The sequence below is a fragment of the Protopterus annectens genome, chromosome 11.part0, assembly GCF_019279795.1.
Source record: "Protopterus annectens isolate FY-2018-M chromosome 11.part0, PAN1.0, whole genome shotgun sequence".
Taxonomy (NCBI): domain Eukaryota; kingdom Metazoa; phylum Chordata; order Ceratodontiformes; family Protopteridae; genus Protopterus; species Protopterus annectens.
Window position 1 is genome coordinate 24,572,991 of NC_056745.1, and position 21,153 is coordinate 24,594,143.

Below are 21,153 nucleotides of genomic sequence, written 5' to 3' on the forward strand. Positions count from 1 at the left end.
AACAAGCATTTGTGAAGTGAGGAGCAAATGCTTTCCCCAGTACTACACCCTAGTTACACATATAGAGGAAAGAGCAAACTCCAGGAGAAAGTATTCCCACTACATCTGCAACATTCAGCAACAGAAACAGTGGAGTCAAACTCCAACCACTTTTCAGAGCACTTTGAAAACACTGGAACTCCCTTCCTCCTTATTCCCGCTCCTCACCCCTCATATTGAAACTTGTTGCTTCCTTATTCCCACTCCTTACCCCTTATCCTGAAACTCCCTGCTTTCTTATTTCCATTCATCATCCCTTATCCCAAAGCACCCTGCTTCCTTATTCCCATTCCTCACCCTCAAACTGAAACTCCCTGCTTCCTTATTACCATTCCTACCCCCTTACCAACACTTCCTGCTTCCTTACTTCTATTCCTCTCCCCTTATCCTGAAACTCCCTGCTTCCTTATTCCCATTCCTCTCCCCTTATCCTGAAACTCCCTGCTTCCTTATTCCCATTCCTCTCCCCTTATCCTGAAACTCCCTGCTTCCTTATTCACATTTCTCACCCTTTATCCTGCAGCTCCCTGCTTCCTTATTCCCATTCCTCTCCCCTTCATACTGAAACTTCCTGCTTCTCTCTTTCCCTCAGTTCACTCAAACTGAAGCAACAGCAGCACCAGAAATCATATAGATAACAGTGTTAATTGCTGTGACACCTAATTCATCTGTGTGGTCTGATGACTGCAGACTTGATAAAAATGCTCATAACCAAACAATGTGACCTGTTTCCATGTAGGTAGCCTAAACCCTGTCATAGTAGAAACAACCTTCTTTTACCTGAATCTCACAAACGTATTGCTAAGAATACCAGTTAGCCAAAAATGGAAATACCCTTCTGCTAATAACCCTAATCCACTATTAAAATCCAATCTTAACCACCCTCCAAAAAGAACATGTTCAGAGTTAATGCTTCTGTCCAAAAGATAGACCACCATTTTATTACTCTAAGTAGGGCTGTAATATAATTTGTCCAGGACCAAAGTTTAGAATATCTTCTAAATATAGGTATGTGCTCCCCATTTGAGAGACTATCAGTGGTTATCATATAATTAATTATGTAAAAAGAAAAACAAAACAATCACCAGCCAGGATAGGTACCTGAGTCCTTCCAAGAAAATGTATAAAACAAATAAACAGCAAATGGACCCAGTGACGGCAGCAGGACTAGTAGATAAATCCGTCTTTAATGCACAAATAAAACCAAGACATAAACGCTTTTGTAGCATCACTACTTCATCAGATGTAACACATCTTTTCATAACCCTCCTTAAATACTTTAAAACAAAGTCACATGCAAAACACATTTAAAGGTAAAACACGTTAAATTAATACATTGCTAAAAACACTTACAAAATATAATTAATTTAATTAAGAATATATAATTAATTTCAAGGTAAATATCTAAATATTATAAAATAGCTGTCACTTCATAAATTGCTGTGAAGAAATGCATTTACATTATAATATATAAAAAATACTGTAGTGATACTGTTTTAACCAGTTCATTTTCTCGTTAAGGCCCTAGCCTTAAGTTTAGGTCTCAGTGGTACCTTGTCATTCAGGCCATGCCCAGAATCCCCTCTCATTCTTACTCTCCACTTCACCTCCAACTGTTCTGTCTGATTCCTAATGTCACCCTTTCTATTGCTGTCTATAACTCGTCCAATTACTACGAATGTAAAATAGTGCGTTATATCAGTTTTAGTGACATGCTTGGAAAGAGCACTCACTGTATCATTCTTGTCTATATGATAGTAATGCTCTCTAATCCTGTCCTTTAATGCTCTGTTTTATCAATGTAAAATTTTTTACAAATCATACAGTGAGCTAAATAAACAACATGGAGGGTGCTGCACGTGGCCTGGATATCAAACTTATATACTTTATTTTGATCAGGGTGATAAAAAATTCCACTGCTATCTATATACTTACAAGCCTGATAATGTCCACATGCTTCAGTACACCCGCCATATACAATGCGCTGTTCTTGTTTAGGGTAACACAACCGTCTTTTAAGGGAACACATGTTCTTGTATACAAATGAAGGTATAGCATCCACTACATCTGCAATCTAATTATCTGTTGTTAACACAGCCCAATGTTTCTCTATAACCTCCTTATAACATTTTATGTCACTAGAGTAAGAAAAACATATTCTCAACTTGTTATTTTTATCAACCTCATTCTCAGGTTTCTTGTCATATTTCTCTCCAAAATATGGTCTGGCTCTAGTATCCCTCAACCTCACTACCTGATCAATATTCTCAGAGATCTCACGCTGTTTATATCCTCTCATAAATAATGCATCTTTCAGTAAGTCTGTCTGCATATGGAAGTCAGACTCTCTGAGACTCAGTCTAGATGCCCTATAGGTTTGACTTCTAATAACACTTCTGAAAACATGAGGTGGATGCATACTTTCTTTGTATAGGAGATGGTTGCAGTGGCAAGGTTTCCTATATAACTCAGTGTGAATGTGACCATTAGTGTCACAAATCACCCTTACATCTAAAAAATCAACCGAAGTTTCAGAAACATTGTGTGAAAACCTTAAGTAAGTGGTAGTCTCATTAATATACTTAATAAAGTCTTGCAAAGTAGACATTGGTCCATCTCAAATAAGGAAAAGATCATCCACAAATCTACGATAAAAAACAACCTGGGCTTTAAAGGGCCCATCACATACAAAACTTTGTTCCCAAATACTCATCATGACATTGGCGTAGCTATTGGCACACAAAGTGCCCATAGCCACGCCATGTCACTGTCACTGCCAGTAATAACGTTCACCAAACAAGAACACATTATTACTCAAAATACATTCCATCAATAAGCAAATTAACCTAATCTTACTGCTATCAAAGTCTACACAATGCTCCAAAAATTGGTTGATACTCAATAGCACATCCTTATTGGGGACGACCATAAATAGTGAAGTGACATCCAGTGTTACTAAATACAAAACATTAGTTCTTCCATATGCACTAAGAAATAGATATACATCATTTAAAAAAAATGTTGTGTGTCCCTCAAAATATGTGGGCATGTATTCAGCACTATTCTTAATTGCTTTTCTACATAGATATAGGCTGGCTCTGTGCACCAATTTCTTCCTGCTGCTATTGGTCGAAAAGGGGGATTCATAGGATTCTTATGTATCTTGGGCAGGCCTTGAATGACAAGTATTAATGCATCCTTCACTATCAAATAATTATACAAATATCTATCAATGATACATTCATTAAATAATATTAATAAAGTACAATCAACTCTTTTAATCATAGAATCCACCTGCTGAAAATCAACTCTTGTATAAAAACGTTTATCCCCCAACATTAACTCCATTGCTTTGTTATAGTCATTCGTATCAAAAATTACAATAGGCCCACCCTTGTTAGCAGGTCTAATAGTTATTTGGCAATTCCTTTGTAAATTATTTAAGGCTTGAAACTCATCCTTAGTTAAATTAAACCTACTAGAAGACATATTCCTATTAGAGCTATACGTTTTATAAAAATCATCAAGACATAATTTCTCAAAAGCTGTGACTAAAGGGTGGGAGTTGGGTATAAATGTACTGGGTTTACTAAACATTCTTCTCCCAGTATCCTTCTCATTATTTTTAAAACATAATTTAAGAAGGACATTCCTAAAGAACAATTTAAAGTCAAGTATTACCTCTACAAAATCCTTCTTTTGCATAGGAATAAATGATAAACCTTTCGACAATACTCTACTTTCAGCATCCATTAAAACCTGGCTAGATAAGTTCCATATTAGTTTGTTTGTGTTCTATTCAAGAATCTCTTTATAGTTGGTGTGCCTGTTGCCTCATCCTCTGGCTTCCTTTTCACTCGCGTTCTCCCCCGAGAGCAAGATCTGTCCATGTCTCTCATTTGTGTCTTGATGGGCAGAGGAAACTTCCATTGTCCTTGTAAAAACGGATCCATAGTTTGAATAGAACTCGTTGACAGTGGCACAGGGCTGTTGCAGTTTTCGCCTCACTCCTGGATTCCCCAGGTTGATGTACTAATGCTGTAACTTGGAAGGTTTTCTTCCTTGTTCCTGTAGGTACAGCCAACATCACAACTGAACCGGTATTGGCTGTCTGCAAAGACGCCTCATTACGTGGACCAGGAACATCATTCACGGAAGGAGTAATACAGCTATTGACTTGTACAGATTGATTCTGAGGTAAAGAATCAGTATTTGAGCCCAATTGCACAGTTCTGGGCCACATAAAGACATTGCCGTTTGCAAAGTCTATTCTGTCTCTGTTTAATTTTTTAAGTTTGATACGACATAACCTTCGTTCATACGCAAAAACAGAGTTCATCACCTCAGAAACATACTTATCTACCAAGCCGCTGTCGAACTCATTAACCAACGTATTGTACAAGTCGTTTATTTGGCCAGAAAGCTCATTTATTTCTTTTTCTGAATGTTTTATAAGTAGCTGCATATATTTACAGCTGCAGTCTAAGTTGCCCATTTGCCACTCTGTTAGAAGATGGGGTGCTGTATTCCCCTGTATGGGCATTAATAAAACTCAAAGTCCTTGTGGAACTATATTTTCTTTTAGACAAACTTCTAAATGGAAATTTTGATACTGCAGTCTCCTTAATTTGAACAGGCTGCTTTCTTTTAGTTGTACTTTAATCTTTAAAGCAGCAATGTCCACAGGGACATTAGTATTATCAAAGTCAGAGTCATTAATACAAAATAAAAGATTAGACTGTCCTTCAAGCATAGTACAAAATCTTACAGTTGTATGTTCTGTTTCGATCTCACCATCTTTGGGAGTATAATCCAGTTCAACAATATCATTAATGCCTTCAGCCATCACCTCGATCTGGTTGGTGTAACAAAAACCTTGTAGAAAGTAAAACAAAACAATCACCAGCCAGAATAGGTACCTGGGTCCTTCCAAGAAAATGTATAAAACAAATAAACAGCAAATGGACCCAGTGACGACAGCAGGACTAGTAGATAAATCCGTCTTTAATGCACAAATAAAACCAAGACATAAGCGCTTTCATAGTATCACTACTTCATCAGATGTAACACACCTTTTCATAACCCTCCTTAAATACTTTAAAACAAAGTCACATGCAAAACACATTTAAAGGTAAAACACATTAAATTAATACATAGCTAAAAAACACTTACAAAATATAATTAATTTAATTAAGAATATATAATTAATTTATTAGTAATTAATTAATTAGTAATTGGACGAGTTATTGAGAGCAATAGAAAGGGTGACATTAGGAATCAGACAGAACAGTTGGAGGTGAAGTGGAGAGTAAGAATGAGAGGGGATTCTGGGCATGGCCTGAATGACAGGGTACCACTGAGACCTAAACTTAAGGCTAGGGCCTTAACGAGAAAATGAACTGGTTAAAGATAGTATCACTACAGTGTTTTTTATATATTATGATGTAAATGCATTTGTTCACAGCAATTTATGAAGTGACAGCTATTTTATAATATTTAGATATTTACCTTGAAATTAATCATATATTCGTAATTAAATTAATTATATTTTCGAAGTGGTTTTTAGCAATGTATTAATTTAATGTGTTTTACCTTTAAATGTGTTCAGTCCCCAATGGACAAGAGAGACAGGAGTTAAAGACTGAGCTAGTCTGCAGGTCCTGTGGACTTTCCTATCCCAGCCTCACTGGTAGCTTGAGACTTCTGCTAAAGCTGCCTCAGAAGGTGCATGCTTGCTTCCACACATGCACAACTTCCCAACCAAGGGGTACACCACCTGCACAGTGCGCACTCTGGACTCTTCAAGGTTCAGGTGCTACACCTTCCCAGTCCATCTGTATCACTAGTCATAGATGGGTCCCCTGGGGTGGAACAAATCATTAAAGTCATCCTTTTCCCAGTAGTTTGTTTTCTACATTATTTGTCAGCTTGCTGTGTCTCATTGCAAGCATAACATTGGAGAGCTATTTTTGTATTTTCAGCAACTCTCATTACATTACAGAGAAAATGTACTTAATACAATTTACTTTGGTTTTACCTTTTCATTTGTTGTGTTTTTATCTGTTTATCGTTTTTCACACTTTCATATAATGCAGATGCATTTAAACATTTTAGAAGCTCAGTGCCTAACCTATGCTCACAAATCTTATTTGCAGGTATTTACCGAACATGGCAGTCTTTGTAATCACATGCAATCATTATTGTAATTCCCACCTGCCTGGATAACAAATCATATCGCCAATAACAAAAGTCTTTTTTACTGCTTTAATTTTCTGACAATGGTATAACTAAAGTAATAATAACAAAATAACAATGCATGCATTCAACACACACCATAGAATTTATTGTACATCGACTGATTATTAATTATTGCAGCTTAACAACAAATCAAGCACCTTTATGCTTTTCCTGCTGCTATTCAAATTTCAGTGCGCAGACTTACATACTTACAAAATAAAATTCTGTATTTGACTTTAGAATGCACATGTCCTTTGTATTAGAAGGATCTCTGTTTTATCCTGAAGCCACAGTTATAGTGGCAGAAATGACATAAAATAAGCTCCCCAGGTCTCTTCTAACAGATCTTCCTTCTCTATGATTCTTTCTCTCTCATAAATTCTGATCCACAAAGGGGAAAAACTATCTGGCTGGACTTTTTGTATCTCTCCTTTTATATTGCACAAATTATTTCATTAAAAACCATTATTACTAATACGGATGGGTATTTTTATTAAAGCAACAACAGGTACAAAATAGCATTACCCGCTTAACTCACTCACTCCAATGGAGCTCAGGAAGTTTGCACTGTAACTTCCAATGGGCGGAGCCTAAACCTTCTGACAGAATCAAATTATGTCTCCACATTTCAAACAAATGTTCATATCTCTGGAAGCATAGGAGTTATGAAGGAAGTATAAATTGTAAACTCTTCAGCACAAACTATTTTTATAGTGATAGTATTCTTTAGGTTCTAGGTCTTAAACTGAATTTTATAAGTCGCAGTAAACACAGTAACCATTACATTTGTAATATTTTGTAAACCGCTTACAATATCTCAGCAATCACTCAAGTTACACACATTGCCTGCAGCATTTTATTCATTTAGCTGAGAGCTTTCATATGAGACTAAGGAGTTCTGTCTGTGTTGCTTGGTTGTTGAGATATTTAAAAAAATGTGAAAATTATATCTATGTAAATTAATACCATAAAAAACAACAGTTAATATTTATTTACCTGCACTAGACAGAGGTCAAATATTAATGCATTTGAGTTTGCCATTGTGTCAGCTTTCAGATGAAATATGTCAAAACCTTGTACATCACATGGTTTTGTAATTATTGATGCAGATATGAACACACAATATTTGACACCTAGAGACATCAGTAGGAATTACCTGCAGATGCACCTGGAGGCGTCACTCAGATGTAATGAGTTATTAAAGAAACTTCACTTTACTTACAACACATTCATTGTAGCATTGCTTGGTACATTATTTATACTATTTACACATTTTGGGCCACTTGTATAAGAACCGTGACAGTATCCTAAATTTAAACTCCTCCAGTTTGAAATCCTTGGTTTCATTCCTATTGGATGGCCTGTGTGTCTGAGACAGGCCATTAATGTTGTGTTGGATCAAACTGGATCTATGCTGGATGATGAAATAAAATGGCTGCCGAGATAATGCCCAGCTACAGAGTTTTGTGTTTCCATTCTTTATGTTGATATAACCATAATAGAGGGAATGGCCCGTTAGCAGAGTGAATTCTCTCCTTAACAGATAGTATAGTATTGAAGCAAGTGTCAGTTTAATGGCTAAGCCATCTTCCAATTGCAGAATGACTAGCATCTGCATTGCTTACTTTTTAGCTGAAGAAACAGATTGGATGCACCTTTGTAATTAACTTTTGAGATAACACTGGTCCTAAACCCACCTCTAATACAGTATTTTAGGCTATAAATAGTTTATTATAATTAGAAGATACTGACACAGGCACTGAAAATGATGTTTGTTTTCATCATCATCAATCATCAACCCCCTTCTCCCACTTTTCTACATGGGGTCGGAGTGACATGTTATCTGTCATCATCTCTCTCAGTTCAATGCCACACTCCTGCCTTCTTTGACACTCATGCCTGTCACAGATCTTCTCTCACACAATCCATCCACCTCTTTGCTAGACACCCACTTTTCCTCTTGCCTTCTTCCTGTCCGTACCAAATCTTCTTCCCCAGACTGTCTTCTGCTTTTCTGCACATGTGCCCAAACCACCGTAATCTGTTTTCTATGACCTTTTCTGCAATTGGAGCTACTTTGGCTTCTGCTCTTATGTCGCCATTTCTACATCTGTCCCAGAGTGTGCATCCTACCACCCTTCTCAGGCACTTCATTTTTATCACATGCAGCTTTCTCATCTGCTCTGCCTATACTGCCCAGGTTTTTGTAGCCAACAGTAATACTGGTCACACCATTGGTTTATACACCTGACTTTTCAGCTTCTTTGGCAGTCTTCTTTCTTTCATTACCCCTGACACTCTCTGACAGTTGGTTGCAGCCCCTCTGATTCTAGCTTTGACATCTTCATTCAGACTTCCTTTCTCCTCAACCTCCCCTCCCAGATACTTGAAGCTATTTACCTGTTCCACTGTCTTCTCTTCTATCTCAGTTCTCACCTTCTTCTGATTACCCCATTTTGGTGCCATTACTGTTGTATTATCTGTACTTAGTTTCATCCCATGTACCTTCAGTTTTGCATTCCATTCCCATATCCTTTGCTGAAGTCCTTGCTCAGAGTCTGCCTGTAATACCACATCATCTGCATACAGCAACTTTGTTGATCTGTCTCCTCTGACCTGTTTGCTGATGTAGTCCATCACCACCTTGAACAGTAGTGGGCTCAGAGTTGAAACCTGGTGCACACCCATTCCCACTTGGAACCCCTCTGTGAGACCGAACTGAGACTGAACACTGTTTGTACTTAAATCATTGGGCCCTTGTGCATAGCCTGCATTAATTCTACCAATGTTTCTTGGACTTTGAACCACTGCAGTACTGCCCAAATCAGATTTATTGGGATCTTGTCATATGCTTTCTCCAAGCCAAGAATGCCCAGCTGGACTTTTTCCTCATCTCTAGCTTCTTCTCAACATCTGTCTCACTGCAAACATTGGGTCAGTTGTGCTTTGTCTTGATCTGAATCTAAATTGCTCATCTCCCATCTTACTTTCTACTACTCTGCATATCCGTTTATCAATCACGCTCTCCAGAATTTTCATCCAGTGTGACAGGAGTTTGATACCTCTGTACTGCCCTCAGCTGTGGATGTCCCCTTTGTTCTTATACAGTGGCACAATTATGCTTATTCCCCAGGTATCTGGGATATTGCCTTTCTCTCCACACTACTAAGAGTACCCTCAGGAGCCATTTCTCCCCTATCTCACCCAGCATCTTTATCATATCTGCTGTGACCTCATCTGAGTCTGCTGCTTTCCCTGACTTCATCTTCCTTAGTGCTGTTCTTACTTCTTCTAGGGTGGGCTCCTCTTCTTCTGCCATCATAGGCTGTGCCTGGGGCAGTACAACTTCAGTGGGGTTTTCTTCATTCAGAAGTTGCTGGAAGTACTTCTTCCATCTGCTTTGATGTCCTATGACCTAGTGAACAGGTCATTGCTGGCATTCTTTATGAAGAGTGTCTGACTATCCTCTTTATCTTTCTGTCTTTGCCTTGCAACCTGATATAGTTTCTTTGTGCCCCTTACTGAGTCACTTTCCAGAAGCTGATACAGTGCCTCTGATGCCCTGTTCTTTGCTATTGCAACTTCTTTCTTGGCTTCTTTGTTACCCAACCAGTAGTCCTTCCTAGCCTGGTCAGTCTTTTCTGTATCCCACTTCTTCCTGCACTCCTTCTTTCTTTTAATGACTTCCTGGACTTCTGCATTCCACCACCAGCTTTCCTTATGTACCTTATTTCCATACCTGGCTCAGACACATATCTATTCTGTAGTCCTCAGATATGCTGTTATGAAGTGCTACCATTCTTCTTCAACTCTACCTATTTCCTCCTCTTCTTGGGGTGCTAGAGTCCTGAGTATTTCCTTGAATTGTTATGGTTTCTCTCCAGTTAACTTCCAGGTCTTCAGTCTGGTCTCTGTTGACTTTGGAGCCTTCTCTAACCATTGCTTGCAGCTGATTGTGGCAACAAGTGGTTCATGCTGTGCACTGACTGTTTCACTGGGGATGACTTTGCAATCACTGATTCTATGCCAGTGCCCTTTTCTTACTAGGAGGAATTCTACCTGAGTTGCATGTTGACCACTCTTGTATGTGATCTTGTGACTGTCTGTCTTTCTGAACCATGTATTGGCTACCAAGCCATTTGACAGACAGAAATCTAGAATGGCCTTCCTTCTTTTTTCCTGTTACCCTATCAAGTGGCTAGCCCTGCTACAGCACACAGTCTATGATCCGTGTTCTCTTATCTTGAGGACACTGTGCACTACAGTAGATGCTGAAAGTGGTTGCTCTGTACAACTCCTCCCCCTATAAGGCACCATTTAGAGTCTGTGCTGCTGCCCACAGGTTCCTTTAATTGCTTAAAAACACTGACTGCTTCCATTGCCCACTTTATTATGAGGAGCATCTTTCAGGTCTGTGAAGGATCGTGCTATCACTGCAAAATGGATCACAGAGTTTTAATAATACCCTGCTGATTCCAAAAATGCCATCTCTTGCTTTTAAGAGTCTGGACTATGCAGGTTTCACATAACTTGTATCTTTTATCGTTTTTTTTTTGTGGGGGGGGTTAACAATTCTCCATCCTAGTTATTCAGGCTCTGCTATGCCTCCTTTGTTCTTGAAGAAATTTAGGGAGTCTTGTATAACCTTTACCTTAACTACACTGGGGTTCCAGTTCTCAGACTATATAATAACATCATGCAGGTAAGCAGATGCTTTATTGTTAAGTAGTTTTAAGATTGCCCATTATTTTCTAGAAGGTTACTGAAGCACCATATTTTATTTATTTATTTATTTATTTATTTATTTTACATTTGTTGACCGGGAGTGTCTGACTGAGCTGAAGCCCTTTTTCAGCAGAGGCCTGGATATATAGCTCAAAAGGAAGGACATTACACTAGATTAATCCCTCTGATGTTCAGAAAGCTGTCTCTTTCTTAGTGTCAGCTATTATGAGGATTTGCCAGTGACCTTTCTTCACACCTAAGACAGTTAAGAATCATCCATTCACAAACTTTTCTGTTAGGTGATCAACCCTAAACAGAGGGTAACTATCAATTTTTGAAAAGCTGGCTAGCTTTCTAAAACCATTACAGAACTTCTGTGTTCATGTTTTGAGACTAACACAATGGGAGTGTTCCACTCACTTTATGACTCCTTAATAAGCTCCATCTGAAGCAGTTTTCTACTTTTTTTATTGTATTGGCTTTTCTTTGTGACTGTGATATTTGGTAATGCTTTAAATGAACTTTTTCTCCTAGACTAGACTCAACTTGGTTTTGTATGAAATTAGTTCTGCTAGGCAGGTGTGAAAATTCTTCCCTGTTTTGTAAAAGAAACTTTTATTTCTTGTTCTGTGGTTTGGATATTATAACATCTACTTGAACTGTACACACCACAGTGAGGTTTCCTCCTTCATCAGGTTTAATATTGTCTGCTACTAAACAAACCAAATGACAAAGATCACCAATGGCTCTAGTACACCCACGTCACAGTCAAGAACCCCCTGTGTATCACAAAAAAATGAGTCTCAGGACAAAGTACAAAAGCCACAATGACGATTTGAGCAGATAGCTGGTCCCAGCATTAAGGCAAAGGACTTTCACTTCCTTGTTATTTATGAAAAATGAAAAATAAAAAACATTTAAATGTCACAGTACTAAGTAACAGTAATAAACAGTCCAAAACTTCAGATGTTAATTCCTCTTTTATGAAGGTACTGATGAAACAAACTCAAACAGTTTTGAAAAATTGATCTGATGAAGTCCAGTTGGTGGAGGAAAGTGCTTGTCATGAATTACAGCTGAGTTATTCTGGTGACTAAGCCTGCCTGAGTTTGTTTCTTCAGTACATTCCTAGAACAGGGATTAATGTGTGATGTTTTGGATTGTTTATAACTGTTGTTTAATAATGTAACTTTTAAATGTTTTAATTTTTTTTTCACAAACAACAAGGGAGAGAAGTCAGACCTCTACCTTAACACTGGGGACAGCTATGTTCTTGCACCTCTGTTGTGGTTTCTGCCAAACAAACTACAGAGGCTTTAGCCGGCCTTAGGCATAGGCCAACTAGGTGGTCGCCTAGGGCACCGCTCTAGCAGGGGCACTTTTCCATTATTTATTTAATGTATGTAGACCAGGATGGGGGCACTGGGTGGTGTGGTGGGGGGTGCCATGGAGCCTTTTAGCCTAGGGCACCAGTTGACCTAAGGCCACTACTTCCCTCCAAGGTTTCAGTACTTTGATATGATATAAATGCTCTGGTCTTCTCTTGCCAAGCTGTCTTTCTCTGTAATTTATGTCATTCACTTTTTATCATTTCAAAGAGACCCTGCCATTTAGCCAAAATCAGTTTTTCTGCTGATGTGGTGTCTCACGGTACTGGGGCTACAGCCCCCCCCCAAAAAAAAGCTATGAAATCATATTTTATTATTTTTGTAATAGAAACTTTCTAGTTTCAGAGATTGGAATGCTGCCTGCTGTGTAACATGTGCAGAGTTATGTGTTCTTTAAAAACATGTTTTCTCAGGCTTCCTGCCTTTAAGAGTTGTAGAAAAATGTTTCAGAAGAGGCTTCCTGCCTTTTAAGAATGATAGAAACAATGTTTCAGAAGAGGCTGAGGGCTGCGGCAAAAAGTGTTAAGTTATTTCCTATTGGTTCAGGCTGCCTCAGGTGACTTGAAGCACCCTGAAAAAGTGAAAAAAGTGGATGTGGATGTGACAGTATTAGGTGTAGAAGTAAGCCTCCTTTTTAAATTAAGGTTTTATTTATTGGTGTGTTTGCATGTTTATTTGTTTACTTTTAAAAGCATAGTCAATCATTGCCAACCAATTTATAAGATGCTTTTCTTCATTTAAGTTCTTTTGTTGTGGGGCAAATGGTTCAGACTGTAATTTGGAAGGGTGAAATACATTCTTTGGCTATTTGAGCATTTATTCATTCATTTCATAGGTTTATAGTTATATACCAGGCTAACAACCACCAGGATCTTCATAAGCCTAGCTGTGCAATCCAACCCAATTATTCCCTGTACATCATGGGTGTTTATTAGGAGAGGGTATGTTAGTTAGGAAGTTTCTAGAGGTTATGTGGGGCAGGTTTGTTAGCTTGGGTATTACCACCTGAGACATGGTGGCTAGACCTGGGGTGAATTTCCGATTTCCCATCCATTGGTCAAGGTTACGCTTAAATAGGATTAGGGATGGTCTGTGCTTAACATGGAGAGGGACCCTGTTCCAGACCATGGGGATCCTCTAACCACATATTTGTCTCATAAAATGTTTTATTAATGACACAAGCGAAATTTAAATTCTTGGATCTAGTGACTCTGATGCTGTTCATTTTGCACATGTGCAGAAGGTCCATCAGAGTTGGATCCGAGCACACCTTGTATGCCAGGCATAGATCACCTTTCGATAGTACTATATCATAGTATAGAGCCTGGGCTTTAAGGTGAGTTGTATAGGACTATGTGTTTATACCCTGGGTTCTGTTGGTAAGGAACCTTAGTGGGTGTTCCAACTGTTGCATATGTTTCCCCAGGTACTTGCCAAAGGGAGCATTATACTCAATGGTGGGGTCTGATAAGGGCCAAATAAAGTGTTAGTATGACTTCCTTGGACTTGGATGCCATGCCCTTACTTATAAGTTGGGCTACTTAGAATGATTTTCTTACTACCTTGGCCACATGTTTGTCAAAGGTCAGATTACTGTCTACACATATTCCCAGATACCTGACTACAGGGTCAACTCTTAGAGGTGTCTTATTGATGGAGTAATTAGCCTGGATGACAGTTTTCCCAAAAGGCAGTATAATACATTTTTTGGCATTGAGTTTTAGTCCATGACTTTGGCACTAGTCATTTTTTGTGTTAGTCCCTGTTGTAAAATGTTTGTATCATGTGGGGAATCTGTGATAGATCCCAGTTTGCTGTCATCTGTGAACTTGGTCAGTCCATGACATTAGCCTTTACCTCCTAGAAGTAGATGCCAAATAGGAGCAGTCCAGGCATGGAGCCCTGAGGTACCCCACTGGTGACGAGTCTCTTAGTGGAGATAGTATCACCAATCCTGACTTCCTGGTTTCTGTCTGTGAGCCAGCTGACAAGCCAGCGAATCATGTAGGAGTTTATGTCCAGTTCGGTGAGCTTGTCAACTACATCTGAGTGGGGTATTGTATCGAATGCTTTAGCCAGGTCCATTTACGTAGTATGCACTGTTTCTCCTCATCCATTGCCTAGGTGACCTTCTCAATGAAGTTCACCAGGTTTGGTAGGTATGATCTTCTCTTGACAAACCAAAACTGGATTGGGTCCATTGTCTGAAGGTCACCTATATCTTACTTGATCATTTCCATTATAATTAATTCTATGGCTTTGCATATTAGATTACAGACTAATAGGTCTGTAGTTTCTGGGGATGGTCCCTGTGAAATGGGATAATCGCTGCAGTCCTCTATTCTAGTGGTACAAAGCCTGTTGAAAAGTGACTCAAATGGTCCAGATAGGTCATGTTTCCAGTTATTTGGGAGGCATCCTGGATTATTGTCAGGGCTCATTAAGGCTGTGGTTTTGGTCTTAGCATGTGTCGCCAGGACCTACTCCCTGTTAATAGTTGGGGGGGTTATACTAATATGTATTTTATGGAGGGAGGCAGTGGCAGCGGGGGATGAAGTTTGAGCTGAATATGTCAGCTAGCAAGTTTGCTATGTTGCTCTGCTCAGGGAAGATGGAACCACTGATTATCAGTCTGGCACATTGATGTGTGCTCTCTTTGAGGTTTTGGATATAGCTGTAGCAGGTCTTGTGGTTGTATTTAGCCTGTGAGGCTATCTTGACCTTGTAATTGGCCTTGCTGGACTTAATTAGTCCTCTTAATTTCCTGTTTAGTTTAATTATTATTATAGGAGCTGCTGTTCCTGATTTTTTCCATGACTTATTTATTTTTGTTCTATACCCTGTTAAGGGTAGGATTCCTCCAGTGTGCGTTGTTTTTTGAGTTTGTTTTGGGCTTACTTCTAGTAGGCATAGTAGTCTCTGTACAGTCACTTACATTTTGTTTTATTTATTTATTTAACATTTGTTTGCCAGGATAGTCTGACTGGACAAGTGTCAGTTTTCAGAGAAATCCTGGGGACAAAAGTTCCATAAGTTTACAGACAGAAGAAAAATTTACAAAAGAGACATTACAGAGTAGTAGCATACAGATTGTAGACTTTACAGCAGTTAGTATACAATAAGAAGATATTACCCCTTTTGGTTGAAAATACAAATGTGCAAAATATACAGTGAGAGTAGATAAGAACCAGATAGAGCATTGCAAGATATTTTACAACTAAGAGTATATAAATGTTTGTTTCCATATATATACATTCAAGCAAATATACATGTAAGAGAATATATATCTATATATATATATATATATATATATATATATATACACACACACACACACACACACACACACACACACACACACACACACACACACACACACACTGACACTGACACGTACTTACACTCATATATGGGTTATTGCTCACACATGGATAGGTCTAGTTACAGTGTGTTGTGCGTGTTGTTCAGGACAGATGGGGTGTAGAAATAATGAGTGGATGAGGCTTCAGGGGGGTCAATTACAGTTGGATAGGTGGTTGGTGAAGAGGTATGTTTTAAGTAGGCTTTTGAAGGAGGGTCTGGAGTTTTGTAGTCTGAGGTTAGGGGGAAGGTTGTTCCATATCTTTGCTATTTCATGAGCAAATAGTGATTCCCCAGAGTTGTTTTTGCATATGATGGTTTCAATTAAGGCTTTGTTGGAGGACCGAAGCTGTCTATATGAATTGTAAAAGTTCAGTATGCCAGTCAGGTCAGAGGTTTTCATGGGATAGTACAGAATTAGATGAGCTAAGCTGAGATGATGGTACCTTAATAGGTTCAGAAATTCAAGCCAGTGCGAGGCTTGTAGGGAAAGGCAGTGGTGGGATCATGATTTAGCATTGGTAGTGAATCTAGCAATTTTGTTGTAACAGATGGAAAGTTTATTAAGGTCAGTTTTGTAAAGATTAGCTAGACTTGGGGATGCATACAGTAGAGTAAATAGGAGGTGGTGGGTCCTTGCTATTGCAATTCGAGATTCAGTGGTTAGATAACGTTTACAGCGATAGAGGGAACCTAGCTTTTTGTGGACTTTAGTGATGGTTGTTGATATGGGCTTTGTGAATTTGAGTTGCTGGTCAATGGTAACTCCCAGGAGTTTAGCCTCAGTGACGGGGGTGATTTGGGTTTTGCTGGTGGAGAGTATACAGAAGGTAAGGTTGCTCGTTTTAGTAGAGTGGAATAGCATTAGTTGTGTTTTCTTGGGATTTAGTATGAGTTGTGAGTTATTAAGCCAGTTCTCTACATCAGAGAAGGCTTCTTGGACTTTTTGTTGGAGAAGCTGGATGTTGGGTGCAGTGCATATAAGAGTTGTGTTGTCAGCGTATTGAACTATGTTGGCTTTAGAGGTAGCTGAGTGGAGTTGGTTTGTGAAGATATTAAAAAAGAAAGGAGCCTAGGACTGATCCTTGCAGCATGCCTAAGGAGGTTGGGAGTGGGGGGGATAGAGAGTTATGCAATTTGACAGATTGTTGGCAGTTATCTAAATAGCTTTTAAACCAGAATAGGGTGGGGTTGCTAACACTAAGGTCAGAGAGACAGGAGATTAGTTGATTATGTGAGATTGTGTCAAATGCCTTGGATAAATCTGGGAAGGTAGCTGAGACTAATTTACCTAGATTCCTGTGGGAGTTTATAGTATTGGTGCATTTGAGTAGGGCAGTAGTGGTGCTGTGGGATGAGTGACATCAGTGTTGGGTTGAGGAGAGAAGGTTGTTGGTGAGGAGATAGGAGAGGAACTGGTGATTAATGTATCTTTCTAGCATCTTAGAGAGGGGTGAGAGGATTGCAGTTGGTTGATAGTTGGAAAGGTCCATGTGAACAATTCTGCACAAGTTGTTGTGAACTTGTGGTTAGGAGGGGCATTGTATTTTGATAAACTACCACTTAATAGGGTGTAATTTGCTTTGGAATAGTTACTAACTGTTACATGGTTTGAAGCCGCGGTGTCACAGCGGTTGCATTGTTGCCTCACAGCAAGAGGTTCTCCCATTCGATTCTCAGCTAGTATGTGGGGAGTGCCTTCTGTGTGGAGTCTGCATGTCCTCCCCGCGGTCGAGTGGCCTCCAAAAGACATGCGTGAATGGGCGTGCCTTTGCTGAAGGTTGGGCATCAGGCTGGCAACTCAGCACCATAAAAATCTACTGCTAATCATTAGTGGACCGGAGCTCCGCTGTGGCGACCCCTTACTGGGAAAAGCCGAAAAGACAAACAACTAACTGTTACATGGTTTACTGGTGTTGCTGACTTCCTTTTTATTTTGAAGGAGATAGCTTTGTGGTCCAACCTCACCAGTGAGGATGTGACAATGAGGAGGAAGGGGGAGGTGCAGTGCCCTCACATATTGGTGAGTATGAGGTCCAATATGTTTGAACCTCTGGTGAATGCGCACACTATCTGGTCAAGGGTATTTGTGTTAATAAAGTCCAGGAATCATTGTGCCTGTGAATATGAGGCAGTGTATGTTTCCCAGTCTATAGGAGGTAGTTAAAGTCTCCCATGAATAGGGTACTTGATTTAATGATAGGTGTATCCAGTAGATCTAGGAATGAGCTATGGGATTCTATGAACACAAGGTGTGACATCTAGCTTGCTAGGATATGGTATGAGACTGTGACTATGGTGATTTGTGCATGGATAAATTCTAAGGCATTGTCCTGTTTGACCAACACAGAGTCAGGCTTGTTGTTAATATATATATATATATATATATATATATATATATATATATATATATATATATATATATATATTGAGACACATCCACCTTTTGTCTCTGTCTTTGCAGATGATGGTCTAAATGTGTGGAAGGCACTGAAGCCTTGCATTGCTAGAGTACCTTTTGGGGATTTAAACATGAGGAGAGCTTGTAGAGTGTGAAGTTTCTTGTTTAGGCTCCTAACATTGAGCAGTAACACTTTTAGGTTTCTTTGGGGTTTATATGCTATGTCGGTAGGTTTGTAAATTTGGCATTACCTAAAAAAGTCTGTTAGAGGGTGGATAGAGTTTTAGCCAATAATCAGAAGCCTAAGGGAGACAGGTGCAGATCATCACTTGCAAAGCAATGTGGCCTGTTAACCATGTTCTCTCATGCTGACAAATATTGAATCCTCCTGAGAAGACACCAGAAACTAAGCCATTTATTGAAGTCAGTCATCTTTTGCTCATACTGTGGCATCATCCTTGGAGAAGGTAGAATGCTCCTCAGTGCAAGGCATATACATGCCACGAGACACATATTCAGAGAGATCAACAATGTCTGTCTTCACGTAGTCCAGAGGAGTATGTCTCAGGTCATTAACTCCCACATGGACTATGATACAATCATACTGGTACCTGGGGAGCAGTGACTTGAATGTGCATCTAATTTGCAGATCCTGGCTCCAGATATGCAAGTGACCATTGCCTTCACCTTATTCAGTCTGGCAAGTGGGGCATATGTGCGTCATACAAAGGAGTCCTGGGTAATGTGTTGGCTTGCCTTATGGAACAAACACCACACATACTTATACACCCAGTGGAGCCCTCTTCAGGTTCCACTGGGTGTAGGAGTATGTGTGGTGTTTAGTGTTGCTTTTGTTGAGTGCATTAGGCATTACTGAGACTAGGCATTACTGTTTATAGGCTTAGGGGGGTTTTGAGGTTTGGGAAGATTACTTTTTAGTGCCTCAGCTTAGATTGGTCTATGTGTGTGTGGTGGATATAGTGCATGCATGTGCACGTGTGTGTGTGTGTGTGTGTGTGTGTGTGTGTGTGTGTGTGTGTGTGTGTGTGTGTGTGTGTGATCTAGACAACCTTGTTTGTTTACAAGATTTTTTCCTCCAGTGAAAATGTATATGTGTATCCCTCGTATATTGTATTTTTTTTTTAAGGATTAAATGGTTGTCAATGAACGTGTGACAATTACCACATTGTTTTGGGATGCCCATATCTACCAAGTTGGCTATGTAGACATTTGGAAATTGCACATCCATGTTGTCTGGACCTGTATCTGGGTGGGCTACTGTAGGTTGTGGACTAGGTTCTACAGAGGTTTTCCTGGGTGGTTTCTTGGGTTTGGCACTACACATGGTTAGATTGTGCTAAGATTTGATAGTAGTGCTGTTTAATATGCAAACTAGCTGTTCTAAGCTTGTCTACACAAGGGATTTGTTTTCACCACATTAGTCTCAGGTTTCAGTTCTAAGAGAAGTTTTATAGATACAATTTGCTTTCTGTCCATTTGTGTCTGTACAGGGCACTGCTAATCTCTTTATTTAATAACACCAAAAAAGATTGCTTGCAAGTGTAATGATATGACAAATCTTAAACAACCTTGAATAGGCAATTTCAGGTATGATGGACATTTAGAATGATTTAAAGGCAAAATCAACAAATAAGACAAAAATAAAACAGAAACATCTAACTGAAGTGAAAGACAATAAAATAAATCTCTAAGCAGCCAATGGATGGAGCAAGATTAACTTAGGACTCCCTCAGAGTGTGGCCAGGGTGCAGTGCAGAGGGGAGCTCAGGGAAAATGAGCAAGAGACATTGTAAACAAACATCTAAAGTGTACACATTAATATGAGTGGATGAACTTCATGGTCATATCTGTGAGTTTGGTAGTTGCAGGGGGTTGGACAGTAAGGTTCTGACAACAGCAAGCAGAAATACATTACAGTAGTCAATACTCATATTTATGTATTCATTTTATCACAAGCATCTGAGGTGTACTCAACATCATACCAATTGCTATAATAGTAGGCAGGTGTGCATGTGTGTGTGTGTGTGTGTGTGTGTGTGTGTGTGTGTGTGTGTGTGTGTGTGTGTGTGTGTGTGTGTGTGTGCAAATGGGCATGCATGCACATGTATGTATAACAGAAGTTGAAGTAAATGATTGTGTCTATTTTTTTACAATCTGATATTTGAGGTTTACTCACTCAACAAATTGTCTATAATTGCAATGCATGGGGGCTGTCTGTGAAAGAAAGTGACTGGTCCAATGCCATTTCTCAGGTTAAACATTCATCCATCTGGCTTTGCAGGATGAGTCAGCATTTGTATGATTTAATTTGGAATATTTTACTGTGACTACTATTTGTGTGAACCAAAGTTGAAATATATCAGTATCTTAACACAAAGAGACATCTGAGGTGTACACTGTCAATGACCCTCACTGCTGTCATTTGCCTAGGTTTTCATTAGTCTAGCTTTGTAGGCATATAATTACAATGCAGTGTGGAGAAAGCTGGAATATTTTGCTGTGATTACTGCTGGTGTAAAGCAAATCTGAAATACATTACTGTGGCCATTAGTTTTCTATCACACTCAGACATATGAAATGGTTGGCCACGGTGGTACAGTGGTTAGCATTGCCACCTCACAGCAAGAAGTTCCTTGGTTTGATTCTAGGCTGGGGTGCCTTCTGTGCGGAGTCTGCATGTCCTCTCTGTGGTCATGTGGGTTTCCTCCTGGTGCTCCAGTTTCCTCCCACATCCCAAAAACATGCTGTAGGTGGACTGGACATTCTAAATTGGCCATAGGTGTGTGTGTGTGTGTGTGTGTGTGTGTGTGTGTGTGTGTGTGTGTGTGTGTGTGTGTGTGTGTGTGTGTGTGTGTGTGTGTGTGCGTGTGTGTGCGTGTGTGTGTGTGTGTGTGTGTGCGCACATGGGCATGCATGCACATGTATGTATAACAGAAGTTGAAGTAAATGATTGTGTCTATTTTTTTACAATCTGATATTTAA